This window comes from Nelumbo lutea, chromosome 4 (assembly GCF_056320005.1).
Source record: "Nelumbo lutea isolate HS-2025 chromosome 4, American lotus-T2T, whole genome shotgun sequence".
Lineage (NCBI taxonomy): Eukaryota > Viridiplantae > Streptophyta > Magnoliopsida > Proteales > Nelumbonaceae > Nelumbo > Nelumbo lutea.
Window position 1 is genome coordinate 56,963,117 of NC_142687.1, and position 17,620 is coordinate 56,980,736.

The window sequence follows — 17,620 nt, forward strand, 5'->3', positions numbered from 1 at the left end:
TGCTATGACACATTCCCTGGCAACCCTAAGAAGGCCTTGGCAATCCCAAGTGCAATGCCATATTCCTTGACAACCCCGAGAAGGCCTTGAAAACCACAAGAGCAGTGCCATATTCCCTAACAACCCCAAGAAGGCCCTACCAACCCCAGGTGCGATAACACATTCCCTGGCAACCCCAAGAAGGCCATGGCAACCCCAAGTGCAATGCTATATTCCTTAGTAATCCCAAGAAGGCCCTAGAAACCCCAGGTGCTATGACACATTCCCTAGCAACCCCAGGAAGGCCATGGTAATCCCAAGTGCAATGCCATATTCTCTAGCAACCCTAGGAAGGCCCTGGCAACCCCAGGAGCGATGTTATATTCCTTGGCAACCCCAAGAAGGCCTCGGAAACCCAGATGTAATGACATTCCCTAGCAACCACAAGAAGGCCTCGGCAAACCCAAGTGTGATGTCATATTCCCTAGGAACCCTAGGAAGGCCCTAGCAACCCCAAGTGTGATTGACACATTCCCTGGCAACCCCAGGAAGGCAATGGCAATCCCAAGTGTAATGCCATATTCCCCGGCAACCCCAAGTGTGACGGCATACTCTTTGATAACCATAGGAAGGCCCTGGTAACCCCAGGTGCGATGTCATATTCCCTAGCAACCCCAAGAAGGCCCTGGTAACCCCAGGTGCAATGTCATATTCCCTAGAAACCCCAGGAAAGCCCTGGAACTCCCAGGTGCAACGCCATACTCCCCGGAAATCCCATGAAGACCTAGGAGACACCAAGTGCAACTCCCTTACTATACTAATGGCAACACAGGGAATAAGATGAAAACCTCAACAACCTAGGTATGGTTCCCTACCTACCTAAACCCATACAATCAGTCCTAAGAACTAGTATGTTATTACATAGACATCACCAACAGATAATCAAATGTGAGTGATAACATCACACGGGCCAAGAGCAGATCAATGAAAAGGCTCGGTCACCATTAGAGATTAAGAACACTCTTCCACTCATTAAACGGGCACAGATGCATAACAAAATAACAAATTGGAATAAAAATTACACATAAGAAAAAAGTCATTCTATTGAATGATATAAACACTCGATGTCACAGAACGATAGGAGCATTACAAAATATAATTTCCTTTTCACTAAACCACACGTCTTGGATCTTGGTAACCTTCTTTAGACTAGCCTTCTATTCCTGAATAGCTACAATTTCTTTGTGCTCCTCTCATAATTGTGGTAGCACCTTTTGTTGGCAAGCGGCTTCGTTGAGAAGAGCTGCTATATTCTCCTCAGTCTATGATATGCAAGCATCCATGACATTCAATCGCCTATGAAGCTCGTCCAGGCACTTGGAAGAAATGGGGTTCAACTCCTTATAACCGGCCTTCCAAAACACATTAAACATATGAACCACCCACTCTTTAAGCTATTCCATCTTGAATCCCATTACAGTACATGAAATGCACGTCTTCAACCATCGAGCAAACCGAGACCATGACAATTCGTCTACCAACTGAGACATAATTGAGTTCATCAGACTTGCCACCGTGTTCAAGGAGGCACTCATAACTATGGGCAGGAACTTAGCAGATGGCAACCACCCCTTGTGAATAATCAATGGTATCGTATCAGCAACACTGCACGACATGATGAACTGCTCCCGCCTACAAATCCCTTGAACCACTACAGGGTCAAATGCCGCAAACCCAATAGGCACAATCTCTTCTCTCACATAATGATCTTTCAACTCCTAGTGCACTGTCACAAGCTCACTGGTAATATCCAATTCCCTGGTCTACGAATCTAGATCATCAACTTCCACACGAGTTAGCTCAGTCGTGACTCCAGGATATTTAGGACACTCCACTTGAACTCCAGATGACAAGAACTAAACGACCAAGACATCCTCATGGACAGCAGACTCCACATGTTCAGAGGGGGAAGGCTCCCGCTCAGGCCCTAACTCGCCCATCACAAGTGTATCTACACTCTCACCAGTTACAAGACCCATGGGGTGCAGCTCTAATACCGTGACTGGAGCATCAACAGCCACACCAGCGTCAGTAGGCACAACATCCCCGTCATGAACGTTACTCCCCTACGAACACCCAAACCAACGACCGGAACACCCACGTCATAGGGCCTCCTCCCTTGGCGAGTCTCCCTCTCCGACACCCGGCTGAAGAGACATTAAGTCATCCACTAAACGCTTAATAATAAATTTTGCAGGCACACTAATCAAATTGACATCAAACACTCCTTGTGGCAAAATGAATGGAAACAAAAAATATACCACAAAAAGACTGAACAAACAATATATTTACACACACCTTTTCATTCATAGCGCTCTCAGATGGCGCTTGTGTGGTGACAAGCTCGAGGAAATTTTGCCTGACCCCTACCTATTTCAAAACAAACGATTACAAATATACATTTAGTCCTAGTAGGAAAGAAAATAACAATTGCAAAGCAAACTGAGTCAATTGTTAGTACACTTACTAGTTCAAATGTCCTCAACTCCTTTCTCCAAACATGAGGAGCCATTTTCTTAACCCGCCCACCTATGATGGGGATGGTAACAATATCAGCCGACAAAACATGAATCCCCGATTGCACGGACTCCACATCAGCTCTCTACCCCATTTCTAGCGAGGGATCGGCATCATTCTAAGCAATATCCCCAGAGCGGTCCCTTGCAACACCTTCGGCAGCAGCATCCCGTACCTCATACTGGGGAACATTCTCATCCGACACTGCAATCGAACCACCGGCGCACCCCACTACCGATGGCCAATAAGTACGAGCAACCCTCGCTTCCCAACATTTCTTCTTTACAACATGCCAATTGCCCTCCCTCTCCTCAACCGCAGGCTGCTTACCCTTACAGTCAACGCCTGGAGGACATGCCTTTCCACAATTACTTGGGATACTAACATAACCTAGGGACCACAAACCTCAAAAAGGGATTCCCCACCTTGTTCAATCGCATGACCTAGCAAAGGAGCCATCACATGTCATGGACAAGGCTCAGTAACCATAAACATTTGCAGCCAGCCAAGAAGAGCATATAAGTAGCCAAGGAAAATGGAACTACAAACCTCCATACGCTTGAAGCCAACTAGAGGGAAATGGATCAACACTAGGAAACGCTAGCCCGTGATGGCGCTGCCAAAAAACATCCTCTCCTCCTGACCACAAAAACTGTGAGCCCATACAATCATATCCAAACTAGTGGAGAAGACGATCGGGCTGATAGGCTATGACTTGTGCCTCCCCAACGCGATCAAATTTGGCAACCACAATAGGCCATAAAATCAACCGCATAGCACGAACAATGGGGTTCTCAGCATCCACGACGCATTGTTGATCGCCACCCTCCGGAACACTAACCCCGACATAGAAAGGCATGGCAGACAGGCAGAGCATGCTCACCAACAGACCTCCCCAGATACTAAAACACACAAACCACTAGGAACCGAGCATGATCACCAATACACAGGGGGCTAAGAACCCCGCCAGAATGCTCAAATGTTTCCCAAAAGAAACCGATTTTCCAAAAGACAGGGGGCGGAAAATCAAACCATAAGCTAAAATTGTCTTTTGACAAAACACTTCCTATCGAGAAACAGGGGGCTGAAAATCAAACCATAAGCTAAAGCAATCCTTTGACAAAACACTTCCTGTCGAGAAACAGGGGGATAAGAACTTTTCCAAATGATCAAAATGCTGAAATGTCTCCTGAAATGAAGCACTTCGTTAAAAGATAGTGGGGATGAGTATAAAAAATCAATCGACCCCAATGACCAGAACAATCGATGCCAAAATCCGAAGATAAAATCAACAATCAGGTAGAGGACGAAATCAAAACAACTGCTCCACACACATCGCCCGTATAACACCAGGATGCCTCAAAGACATAAACGCTTACTCTTACCAATAAGCAGGGGGGCTAACCTACCCAAATTAAAAGCATATCAGCACCACGCACCATCTCCAATAACAGAAACGCTCACACAGCCCAACCAAATGAGCGCACATTCCTTACCAAGAAACCCCTTGTCAAAAATCATGGAGGGTCACAAGAACAAGAAATCACGACATCCATGACTTTCCATAAAAGCTCTCTAGCCAAGAAACAAGGGGCCCAATAACGCAAAAACCCCCTAACTCAAAAGCTAATTCCTCACCCTACTACAACTCTTCAAAATGAACGAACGATACCAATGCCTATTGATAAGCTCACACTTACCAATGATAAGAGGGGCTAATTGTAGGTACATATTGTTCACCATAACCGCAATGGCAACAAAGGTACTAAACCAATGCTATAAAGACACTCACGTTGAGTTCACAACTCGGTACGAACTTTCGATAAGCTAAAAGCTACCACAGATCTGTGACGAGCTCAAAGTTGACACAGACTTGCAATGAGCTCAAAGCCACCACGGACATGTGATAAACTCAAAGCTACAGTACACCTATGACGAATTCGAGGTCATCGTGGACCTGTGATGATCTTAAAGCTATCATGAGCCTACGATAAGCTCAAAGCCATTGCAATCTAGTGATGAATGAAAATACAATTCTCAACAAATTTCGCTTGTGATAGGATACCCAATATGATTAAGTAAGACACGTCGGACTAGCACTAAAACTAGTTACGCCATGCCAGTATAGGAGACCCATAAAAAGAAGTAGCACACATATATTATGAGAATCCTCAGACAAAAGGAAACATCGTCCTAGAGAGATCTCATAAGATGCGTGGCAAACCCCTAGTAGTATCCCCCTGACAACTGACATTGAATCAAAGATCCCCTTTCTAAATAGGAATCAAATACTTTTGGACCCTTCCCTTCAGGGCCTCAGAATCTCTCCCTAAAAAAGAAGGTGTAAATCATAACGAAGACACAACTCTCTTGAAAGAAGCTCCTAGCCTACCCTTGCTCCCAACCTTCCTTCGTCCTTCAAGGAGACCACCACACTTAACCTTACCACACCACTCACACCGCCATCAAACTCAAGACCTCCCAAAATACCTACCTAGCAAATCTCAACTAAAAATTCCACTATTTACCCTTTCATCAAGTAAACCCCTCACGTTAGCCTAAAAACCCACAACACAAATTCCCTCGATCTTAACACATCCAGACCAATCAGACCACACCATTAAACTCCAAACATACCAAACACATGTCTACAAATGTTTTAGCCCAAGATTCTCTCATTTACCCCTCCATCAAACCAAGATTCTGTTTTGAATCCTCTTGTTAACCCAAATTCATACGATTTTCATGACTACCAGATCCTAGATACCATAAAATACCCATCAAAAAAATTTTAGCCCAAAATACCCTCGTCCACCCCTCAATCGCAACAAGATTTCATTTCAAATCTCTAGATTGACCGAATTAAGCCTTCTCTAAATGTGCCTTGTGGCTACCCGATTCAGAGGGAGGGACAGATAAAATGGATATGGAGTTTGGAGTTGCCACCTAAATTTTTGGAATTGGGAATTTAGGAAACATTTTGTTTTCTTGGTGACTCATTACCCAATGGGGATGAGATTCTTTGGGTTTGGGGACTAAGGTACGGTGCGGGAAGGTGTAAGGCACCCCACACACGCCCGGTTAAATAGGCCTCTACTTCACCAATTTTCCAAGGAAATTTAATTTTTTTTGGCTTTTGAAATTATTGGAATTGCACAAATAAAAAAAAAGTAAACTAACAATTAAAGAGTCATGCTAAGATAGATGAATAATTAAATGAATGGGCTAAATTAAATTAGATCTTAAAAAAACCATTATGCTAAACTCAAAATATGCAAATGATCTAATCTACCGTAACATGCCAAAAGAAAAAAACCAATTAAGAAAATGTGTGAGAAATAAAAGGACTATATTAATGAACAAACTAAAGAAATGATAGGTCACAAAAACAATAATAAGAAATGAATAAGAAAAAAAGAGTTGAATAGCTAATGCAAATTAGATGACTAGGAAGGAATGGTAGGAAAACATGTGAAATGGCTAAATGTGCAACTAGTAACATGGTTATATCATGTACATCAGACTACGATCATGTAATTTAACAAAACTGAACTAAAGAAAAGAACAAAACAAACAACCATGACATTAGATGAGAGCATTGTCCAAATACTAATAGAAAAAGGTGGAGAGGGAGAGAAACGGAGCTAGATAAGTTTAAACATGATACATGCAAATTATCTAACTAGGTATGGTGCCACTTAAGTGTAAAAAAAGGTAAACAAATAAATAGATAGTTTTGTATGCCCTTAGCTCAAATCAGTTTTGATGTACTTTTGATATTTAATGTAAATAAATGAAGTACATGTTTGATTCATGTTGTGTGGTATGCTTCTATTTAAGACCCTAAAACTTGACACTTAATGAGACTTGTGTTAGTTTTAAATGTTCACAGCCGTAGGATAAGTTTGGAGAGATTTATCCTGCCAAGGCTGACACTGGTGTGCTGCCAAATGTTGGGGTGGCTTGTCTCAGCCGCCAATGTCAAACCCAAGGCACACGCAGTGTAGGGTTACTTGAACCTTTGAACCGGACCAGATTTCCCGTATTGCCCTGGACCTTGGAGATTGATGGGCAAAACTGGAAAGTTACACCTGACCCCTAGACCCGATTATGGTACTGCACTGGGTGTCGGATTGGGTTGTCTTTGATATGCCAATCAGTAAGATCCTTAGCGGGGGACAAAACCTGGGTATATTGGAATAGTATGAGAATTCATCTGAGTGGGTGATCATAGTGACGGGATCAGCCCCTTTGTCGGACAAAGGTAATGATCGGGGATGCTCTCTCTCTGATAGAAATCAAACTACCGGCAGTTGATTTCAATCGTTGGAATTTTGTTTTGCAAAATTTATATATATGATATATACCTATATATGGTTTCAAAATGTTTGCAAATGGTTTTAATTCCTGGGATCCATGTGAGTAGAGAGTGCAACATTGTTCCTTGCAGCTGAGGGAAAGGTCCTCTCTTGTTGGGTAGTGCTTGATCATTATGGACTAAGAGGTTAAGTGTAAGGCCATTTAGGATAATACCTGATGGGATAATCTTGCATCTGCGTACAGTCCCTGGGTTTTTATAAGATGGCTTGGCCCAATGACCACTTAGTATAAGTGTTGGGCCCATAGGGTCCATGTGATGGGCTCAGGGGGTTCACTGGGCTTTCTAGTGAATTCAGCTAGGCCTTGTAACAAAGGCTGGGCCGAACCCATGTGGCTAATGTGTAGATCAATGCTTAGGTCCCACGCCATACAAAGAAGCCCAATTGGGTAGCTGTTTGGAAAACTATTGAGCACTTAATACATTATGGGCCTAAAGCCCATTTCAATCTGGGTTGATTTGATCAGTCACTTAGAGGGGCGGATCTGAGATTAGTTTAAGCCCAAAAGCTTATCTAATCTGTAGATAGGATTAAGAGGAGTCCTAATCCAAATACAGATTTGGATAAGGGGCAACTCCTAATATGATTAGGAGGTTTCTTAATCACCAAGAAAGAGGAGAAAACCCTAATTTCGAATTACTTGAATTCGAACCCTAGGGGTTTTAGCAGAACACACTCTGCATTCTTGAGATAGGATATCAGATAACCCTAGAGAAGAAAATAGTAGTTCACCACCTTCTTCTCTACCATTCTCCTCCAGCAGCTGCCACCACCTTTTCTGCCAGTTTGAGCTCTCAGTTAGAGAAGATCAAGAAAGGTTCTTGATTGTTCGAGTGGTGCTCTCAGTCTTCCATCAAGTTCTTCAAAAGAACCTGGTTCATGGGACGAACACTGCTGGTTCAGCTCCATCATCACTGTGTCATCTTCAGTGGGAGATGATCTTGGGATCTTCTTTGGGCGTGAACACCAACGTTGGGAGATACTGCTTCTCCGAGTCAGGTATAATCCCTCCCTTCTCTTTTGGTTCAAATCTGGTTTGGTTTGGTTCAAGTAGATCCTTGAATCTTGATTCTAAATTTAGGGAATATGATTCACAGTTGGAGAAATGTAGGAAATTTTTGAAATTCACCCACCCATTCCGTGACCTTTTGGATTTCATACGATGGATCCTACCATTCTTTCACCAATTCCTTGAGATTTTTTGGGATACATGATTTGATAAATAGATGATGAAAAAGGAAAGAAAACCTTTGTCACTGAGAAAATCTTTTTTGCATAAAAATGTTGAGTGAGGGAAAGTCATTCCAACATATTTCCTTGTTAAGCATAATTGAAAGACATCTAGCAGGTTCTCACACCTAAGCCAAGCATGTTTGACATGGGCAAGTCAATATGCATGGCTCTTTGGGCATTTGGCTTTGAAGTCCAAAATATGCTTTGATGTTGGGAGTTGGGTCAGTCACCTAATATGAAGATTAGGGGCATATGGGACTCAGGGCTCCCGTAATGGATGCAATGAAATGATTGTGGTATTGTTGATGCTGATGTGAAGACGAGATAATGCAAATGAGAAGATGCTTGAGCTAATGATTGCATACATGGTGCTTACTTGTGTTGACACTCGATGGTTGATGTTGTTGATTGTAGCTGATATGCCTTGGAGATGTACGATGGAGTAAATGGTGGTGATGGACTATATGAGATGCTATGAACACTTTTTTTTTGTTTTGATAAATGTGAATGCATGGTTTGGTGGAAACACTTTTTTTTTTGTTGTTGGGACCTTCTTGCTTTAGAAACACTGTTTGAGTTATTGAACTGTTATTAGTATGTTGCACATAAAGAATTTATCTGAACCACTAATTTAGAAACTTATGCATTTCCTCAAGATATGCATGTCACTCAGATCTACGTAGGTCTAGGCCTTGTCATTAGACTAATCATTCATGATTTCCTCAAATTTGGATCATGTAGCAAAGCTCAACATAATTCATGCCATTGGCTTCAATTTCCTTCATCCTTATCTATGTGTAGCTTGTGTCATATATCTATGTGTAGCTTGTGTCATATCTCAAATATGGAGGATATAAGGTTTCTTTAATAGTTTGTAGGCTGGTGAAAAGGACAATAGGGTGTAAGTGTTCAAAGATCACTTTCTTGCTAAGAGTTGTAGGACAATTTTTTTTCTTTGAGCAAGGGAGTGTCTCCGAGTTGTACCACCTATCTCCTTTGACTCGAAGCTTTCATTGCCCAGGGGACCGAGGAGGAATTTTCCTTGGGACAAAATGTGGCTCAAGGCTTGGGTGATGAAAGGAAGGGATAAAAGGCTCAAACTGAAAGTGGCACCTAAGGGCCTATTCAGGGGTTATGAGTGCACCGTAACACCTCACTTAAGTGACTAGATAGTTGGGGACATGATATGTTACATCTTTGATTTAACTTGTCCTTGGGTTTCTCTTCTATTTCGTAGATTTTTTTTTTTATTTTTATTTTTTTGCTTTGTTCATGGAATTTTTGTCAAATCTAAACTTTTGTTCTCATGACCATGTTGCCCCAAGTTTGGATGGAGGTGGGTGAGTATTCCTCAAAAGGACCCTAGGGGAGGTAAAAGGGTAAAAAAGAAAATATTTTTTTGAATATTTTTGGGGTTTTTCCTTTTTTTTTAAAAAAAGGTTGAGGTTTTCAAAAGGAAAGGCTAGGTCCAAAGTGGCTTGCAAGGGATTATGATGTGATCATGGGTGGCTCAAGGTAAGTGTTGGGCAAAAGATGGCCTCCTCTTTTGTTGATCCCATAAGAATTTCATTGTCCCTTGCCTAGGACATAAGAGGTTAACTCAAAGAATTCTTGTCTCACTTGAATTTTTTTCTTTTTTTTCATGCTACTTAAAGAGATTGAGAAGGTGAGCTATCCACTTTAGGAAATGGTTTAGAGGTAAGATTTCATGATTCAAGAAGGAAGGGCTTAGGTCCGTTCATGGGTCGCAAGTAGTGAATGTCTGAACATAGGTGGCTTAGTGGGGTGACAATTGGACAAAGGTAGCCTCTCTTTTGGTGAACCTTAATCAGCTACTCTGCCCCTAGTCTCAAAAGAGTTGGGAAGGGATGGAAAAGACATTCCATTTTTTTCTTTTTTGCTTTTTTTTTTGCTCTTTTTTTTTTTTCATTTTTTTAGGCACTTTGAGCTTAGGAAGTCCATTCATACCTGAATTGATGACACGCTTGGCACTTGTTGGATATAAATATCTTGATATGTCATGTTGAGGAGTTGCACTGAGAGTTGATAGGCTAACTTATCACGTTGAGGGTCTCACGAGGGGTTGCATTGAGACTTGTCACTGAGAGTTGATATGTGGATCATGGTGCCTTGTCATGCTAGTGACTTGCCATTTTGTGGACTAGGACTGATGATTGATGATATGCCAAGTGTCAGTGAGTGTGCTGATGATGAGTGTGTTGACGATGGTCAATGATGTTGCACTTTTGTTCTTGCTATGATTCCAACACTTGATCAACCTTCCTTGGTAGGTAGTCGTAGACTTCAACATTTCTTGGATCCATTTGATCTTGAGTATGCAGTTTAGCTTTCCATGTCAATAGGTCAAATCCTTCTCAATGTGCTTCAGTGCCAATGAATTCCTTTGCTTAAACCTTATTTCTAGAGACAATAAAATCCCAACTTCTTTTTTTAGAAATGGATGAATGAAAACTCTTTTGGATTTTTTAAGTTTTTCATTTTTTTTGCTTTTGAGAATTTTTATTTTTTTGGACTTTCGAATTTTTTTATTTTTTGTATTATGAAACTTTTTTTTGTTTTTAAGAAAATATTTGATTTTTTTTGTTTTCTTTTTGAAAACGATGCTAAGAAAAGTTATCTCCTTTTGAAAGATGGTAACCACCTAGGTCAAAGATTAAGATAAAGAACCCCAAAGAGGGATGCTTGAGGAATAGTTGACTCATTATATCTAATGGGAGATCCTAGATGAATTAAGTGCATACGGGATGGGGGAAAGCAGTGAAGAAATGCAAAAACAATTTGAATATGAAATTTGTTGACTAGGCCACATAAAGGGATGAAAGTGAAGATGAGAAACAACCACCAGAAAAATGGGATCATGCATGACTTTTTATTTTGCTTGATTGAGAGTGCTGATGAATTAGGTGATGCTAATCTAGTTAGATTATGATGCTTTCTTTGACTGGTAGTGTTTTCATCCCGGAAGTTGTGCGGCCCTAGATTTGGGCCTATGCCTGAGATGGGCTGAAGGTTAGCCCATGGTGGGTAAAGTTGTCCTGAAAAATTGTGAGGCCCTTTGATTGAGCCAAGGACAAATGTGGGCTTAAGTTCAACCCATGGTGGATCTAGTGGATCAGGTTGTTGCGATAAATTATGAGGCCCTAGACTAGGGCCGAAGTCAAATGTGGGCCTAAGACTAGCCCATGCTGCACCAATGTTCAGATTACTCGAAGTTGGGTTGGGAAGCAAGCAGCCTTGCTCAGGTAGTTGTAGGGAGTCTTGAGGCCTAAGACTCAGGCGTTGATCAAAGATGGACTTGGGTGTCATCCATGGTGGGTCTGGAGGTTTGAGAGGCATACCTTGTTGGTGATCCAAGAGTTCCACCTTGAGGTCCGGGTTAATGACAAGATCTGAATCAATGCAGCCTAGGAGAAACTTGATTTGCTTAATTTCTTGTAGGAGATCCAAGGTCATTTCTTCTGCATTTGAGTCATAGACGGGCTTAAGATCAGACAAATCCATGTCATGGCTAGCCCATTCTACATGATGGCTTCCATGTTGCATCTCTATACTCAAGTTGTCAGTTACCCCCAAGTTAGGCCGATTAGGGTCATGGTTAACCCGCTCTTGGTATTTCCTGCCTTCTAATTATGTGCTAATGGTGGGGTTTTGGTCAACCCAATTTTGACTTCTCTTGCCTTGTCTTTTGCTCTACCAATCTTTTATTTCTATGACGAGGCTAGGCTCTAGATTGTTCTGTTGAGGTTCTTGATTTACCTGCCCAGTGTCATGCCAGTCTTTTGTGTCTGTGTTTGGGATGGGCTCTAGATCAGCTTGCTTTGGCTCTAGTTTTTCCTTCCTTGCATCATGCTAATCTTCTGATAAAGTGATGGAGTCCCGATCGACCCGATTTGAGTCTTGCTCCAATTTCCATGTACCATGCCATATGTCTATGTCTTGCTTCATACCAGGTTAATCTCCTATACCAAATTTAGAGGTGGCCTAATGAGATTCTAGGACAAAACTTTGTCCCTGGTCTAGACCCATACTAAGATTTTCTTGACTCCAATTTGTGGGAATCACTTGAATTGAGGCAATAGAACCTTGTTTTAAGTCTAGTTGGTCAGATTGCACATTATGTTCTTTTTGAATTGGTTCGTCGATGTTTATCTTCTTTATGGGCTTGATGAATTGAGTTGGATCGAACGATTGATCTTCTTCAGTTTTTTGCTGCAACACAGTGATAATGTGTGTTACCATTTTGGGGGGTTCTTCTCCTGACCTTTGAATCGGTTTCATGAGTTTTGTCAGATCAAAAGCCTCATCATCCTTGGCTATTGATAACACCTTCATAGACTGGATATGCCTAATGTACTTGGTGGGATAAAATGATTGACTCTTTTGTTGCATGGTGCTGATTTGATGACTTGGTAGGGCTTAATGCTCCTTTGCTAGGCCTTGAGGATTGATTTGATGCTCGTCTTCTAGGGCTGGGGTCGACTTATCCTCATAGATTGCTTGTTGAGGTTTACTGTTTGGAGGTGATGCACTATACATTGCTACTTGAGTTCTAAGCTCACTCTCTAGTTGGTCCACCTCGATTTCTAATGACCCGACATTTGTGATTTGAATCGGCTTGATGAGTTGGGCTTGGTCAAAAGCCTTGTCTTCTTTAGCCTTTGATACAACTTCCATTGATTGGATGGGCTTGATGTACTTGGTGGGATCAAATTGTTGGCTCTTTTGTTGCATGGTGCTGACCTGATGACTTGGTAGGGCTTGTTGCAGTTTTGTTGGGCCTTGAGGATCAATTTGATGTTGGTCTTCTAGTGCTTGAATCAGCTTATTCTCACAGATTGCTTATTGAGGTTGGTTGTTAGGAGGTGATGCACTATAGGTTGCTGCTTGAGTTCAAAGTTGACTCCTTAGTTGGTCCACCTTGATTTCTAATGACTTGACATCTGTAATCTGCTCATTGTTAGATGAGATGTCAATTGTTGGCGATACCATGATGGTGAATGCATTACTGACTATTAGAGAGTCTTCCACTTGGCAACCTACACAAACTAGGGCTTGAAAAGTTGGAAGATAAGTCAAAGTCAATCTGCTAGCATATTCTTCATTTAAGCTCTTTAAGACCATTGAAATTTGGTCCTCCTCACTAGGCCCCTTAAGGACTTGGACGGCCCGGGCCCTCCACCTAGCTATGAAGTCTGTGAATGATTCTTCTGGTCCTTGCTTGATCAATTCTAATTTACGCCTTGACAATAGGATGTCTATGTTATATGAGAAGTGGTTGGCAAATGCGTCAACTAGACTTGGCCAAGTCTTCACCAGGCTAGGGTCGGTGTTCATTAATCAAGTTGCAACATGTCCAGTTAGGCTCCTTAGGAATGATTGGACTAGAAGCTCATCAGTTAAGCTCATGGGCCTTAGTATATGTTTATACATTCTAATGTGGGCCCTTGGGCATCCTGTCCCATCATATTTATCCATGTCAAGCCACTTAAATCCTGGAGGTAGCCTATGTTCAGTAATCAAGTCAAGGTTGTTGCCTTGCAACTTGCTTAGCCTTTTCTCTATGCGGTCTAACCGTTGGTCCAACCCTAGGTCAATTGGGGTCATGAGAAAGAAGATTGTCCCTTGCATGGAATTTTGGGTTAGTGGATGTGTTGGAGCAGAGGACCAGGGTATTTGGGTCTGGATTGGTTGGGCTATTGTTGCCCCTTGTATTGGGACTTAGGCTTGATTGAACTGGGCTTGGCTTGACTAGACTAGCATTGGTGAGGGATGGGTTGGACAAGAATACCCTTGGATGGGTTGCATTGGAATTGTGGCTTGTGATGGATGGGCTTGCCTGGGATGGCCTTGAATGGGCTGAATAGGCATGGATGGGGCTTGAGAAAGTTGAGCTTGACTATATTGCCCTTGGTTGGGCTGAGCTGGGGTCCATGACGGTTGAGCTTGTGTATTTTGCCCCTGGTTGGGCTGAACTGGCATAGATGTGGCCCACAATGGTTGACTCTAATTGTACTGCCCTTGGTTGAACTGGACGGGCATAGATGTGGCCCATGATGGTTGGGCTTGAGTGATTTGGCCTTGGTTTGGCTGAATTGGCATGGATGAGGTCCATGATGGTTGGGATTGAGTGATTTGCCCTTGGTTAGGCTGAATTGGAAAGCACGGGGACCATGAAGTGTGGGCTTGGTTGTATAGCCCTTGGTTGGGTTGGACTGGCATAGATGTGGCCTACAATGGTTGGGCTTGACTACTTTGCCCTTGGTTGGGTTGGGCCTGATCATTGGGCCGGAGCTGTTTGACTTCATTCTTGAACAGATCTATTTGAGTTTGCAATTTTTCCAAATGGTTCTGATACATCTGTTCAATAACCCTTAGGTATTGTGAGAAGTCCATACTTGAGTTAGGTTGACCTTGGGTTGTAACCATGGTCTTGGATTGTGCAGGCTTTTATTTGAAAGAAAATGAAGAATTGTACCTGAGTGGGCCCGCAATTGCTCCTACCTGCTTTCTTAAGCAATGACAAAAACAAGAATACAAATGCAACAAAAAGAAAGATGCTAGACAACAAGAACTAACTACAAGTAAAAGGCAAATGCAGATACGTACCAATGTGCTAAAATGCCTAGTTGGGACTCCTATGGGTAGTTGCTAGGGCTCTACATGCAAGGACTTGGGTTTGTTTCTATCGGCTCCTAAGGGGTGTGGGGGAACCTCAATCGGATTGGGCTGCCCATATACCTCAAGACAAGTCATGGGTATGTTCTTGAGGCCTCACCTCGTTTATCAAGAGCCACCAACCTTATTCAAGTGGTGGTTGGATATGCCGAAGGTAGAGAGAAGGGTCCTCCTCTATATAGGACAGTTGTCCCTAAGCAGTCATGCCAGGGGCCACCTATAGTCGAGTCGGAAGGACAAGATGCAATGCAATATGTGTGAAGTGTGTGCATCATGTGTGCAGGCCCAAAATTAATTAAATATCCTTGGAACTCGATTTTTTTAGTTTGGTCCTCTTAGAAAATCCCCAGTGGAGTCGCCATCTGTGGCTTCTCGACCCGAGAGGGGGACGGATTCGGATATGGAGTTTGGAGTCGCCACCTAAATTTTTGGAATTGGGAATTTAGGAAAACTCGGGATTTTTCAAGAAAAACATTTTGTTTTCTTGGTGACTCGTTACCCAATGGGGATGAGATTCTTTGGGTCCGGGGACTAAGGTACGGTGCGGGAAGGTGTTAGGCACCCCACACACGCCTAGTTAAACTAGCTTCTACTTCACCAATTTTCCAAGGAAATTTAATTTTTTTGGCTATTGAAATTATTGGAATTGCACAAATAAAAAAAAAAGCAAATTAACAATTAAAGAGTCATGCTAAGATAGACAAATAATTAAATGAATAAAAAGACTATATTAATGAACAAACTAAAGAAATAATAGGTCACAAAGACTACAATAACAAATGAATAAGAAAAAAGAGTTGAATAGCTAATGAAAATTAGATGACTAGTAAGGAATGGTAAGAAAACATGTGAAATGGCTGAATGTGCAACTAGTAACATGGTCATATCGTGGACATCAGACTACGATCATGTAATTTAACAAAACAAACAGCCACTACACTAGATGAGAGCATTGTCCAAATACTAATAGAAAAAGGAGGAGAGGGAGAGCAACGGAGCTAAATAAGTTTAAACATGATGCATGCAAATTATCTAACTAGGTACAGTGCCACTTAAGTGTAAAAAAAGGTAAACAAATAAATAAACATATCAATGAACTACAAAAAAAAGAAAAAAAATCTCAATGAATGAAGAGAATATACGTTAAACATGAAATCTAACACAAGCTAGCAAATCCATCTTTGGATTGAACTAATAAACTAATCAAAAGAAGAAACTTGAAACCTTAACAACAAAATTCTTCGGATAGATTTCTGACTAATCCTACTCGATACTTACAAAGAGAAGAAAAAAGGATGAATAGAAATTATGCTGATGGGGTGCTAACGGGCGTATCTTTTTCAAGAACTTAACTAGCCGGAACGGTCTTTCTCTCCACCGATGCATTCTCTATGACAGATTGACAACGTAGACATTTTCAATGATTTCTAGTTGGAGATTTTCATAGTATGTGCTCTTGATCATTCATTGGCTGTTCTTGGTTTGAATTGTAGCCCAAGCGTTGGAAAACATGCTTGATGACTAACTTTTCTACAATAAGATCTTCGCTTCAAGAATGCTTCATGCCTCTTTTCTTGAATTGAGGCACGACCCAAGGATGTTCTTTGGCTTCAAAATGATATGGGGGACTCTAGGGACGATGGAGAGTGAGTGGGGAGGTTTTGGGACGTGGGTAATGGCCGTGGGAGTTCAGCTCTCTCCCTAAGTTAGCTTGTGTAGGTTTGATTGTGTGTCTAGGATGTGAGAAAGGGGTGGTATTTATATATTTTTTGAGAGAGAAAATGAATGTTGATTGAGAGAGTGATCTGTCAAGACAGCTTTGTGAGAGATTCTCTCAATCAATCAAGACAAAGAGTGAAAGACTTCACCAATTTACCTAACTTGAGCATTCCAAGTTTAGGTGATTGGCTTGATTGATTGGAGGCTATAGCTGGTCAAATCTTAGATTTTTAAGATGTTTCTAGAGGCTTAGGGGAGATTTGGGTCGTGGAATGCCCTAAGTTCGAAGTTATTGTGAAGATGGTTCTAAACGGAGGGCTCGGATCGAGTCTAGCTTTGGGTCTCAAGATGGAGGGGCTAACGGTGTCGGAATTGGACGATCTTGGTACAGTTGGATTCAGAATTTCGAGCTCTATCCATTTATAAGGTTGGATTTCAGATTTTATGGGGGTTAGGATTTTGGATCAGAGATGATTCCGATCGGACGATCGGAATTGGTTTCGGTTTTGAGTCTTGAGATGAAGGGATAAGCGGTGTCGAAATTCGGGCGATCTTGGTTTCATTGGATTTGGAATTTTGGGCTCTACGTACCTATGGTCTCAGATTTTGGATTTGATGTGAAATGAGGATTAGGTTTAAAATGACTCCGGTCGAATGATCAGAATCGGTTTTGGCTTTAGGTCTCAGGATGAAGGGGTAAACGGTGTCGGATTTTGGTGATTTTGGTGTTGTTGGATTTCGATTTTCAGGCTCTACATATCTATAGCTTTGGATTTCTGATTTGGTGTGAAATGTGATTTTGGGTCAAAATGATTCCGATCGGACAATCGGAATCAATTCCGGCTTTAGGTCTAATGATGAAGGGGTAAACAATGTCGGATTTGAGTGACATTGGTGTCATTGGGTTTGGTTTTTTGGTCTCTACGTACCTATGATTTTGGATTTCTGATTTGGTGTGAAATGTGATTTTGGGTCGAAATGACTCCGATCAGACGATCAGAATCAGTTCCGGCTTTGGGTCTAAATATGAAAGGCTA

General features: G+C 41.8%; 1 long non-coding RNA gene across 1 annotated transcript; it reads right to left on the minus strand.

The window, feature by feature from the left end:
• Positions 1-960: 960 nt before the first annotated feature.
• On the minus strand, positions 961-4,214 carry LOC148860739 (uncharacterized). Its single transcript, XR_016112578.1, has 4 exons — positions 3,106-4,214; positions 2,507-2,999; positions 2,338-2,409; positions 961-2,186 (listed from the first exon to the last, which is right to left on the minus strand). It is a non-coding gene; the product is annotated as an uncharacterized LOC148860739 (long non-coding RNA).
• Between the last annotated feature and the right edge of the window lie 13,406 nt (positions 4,215-17,620).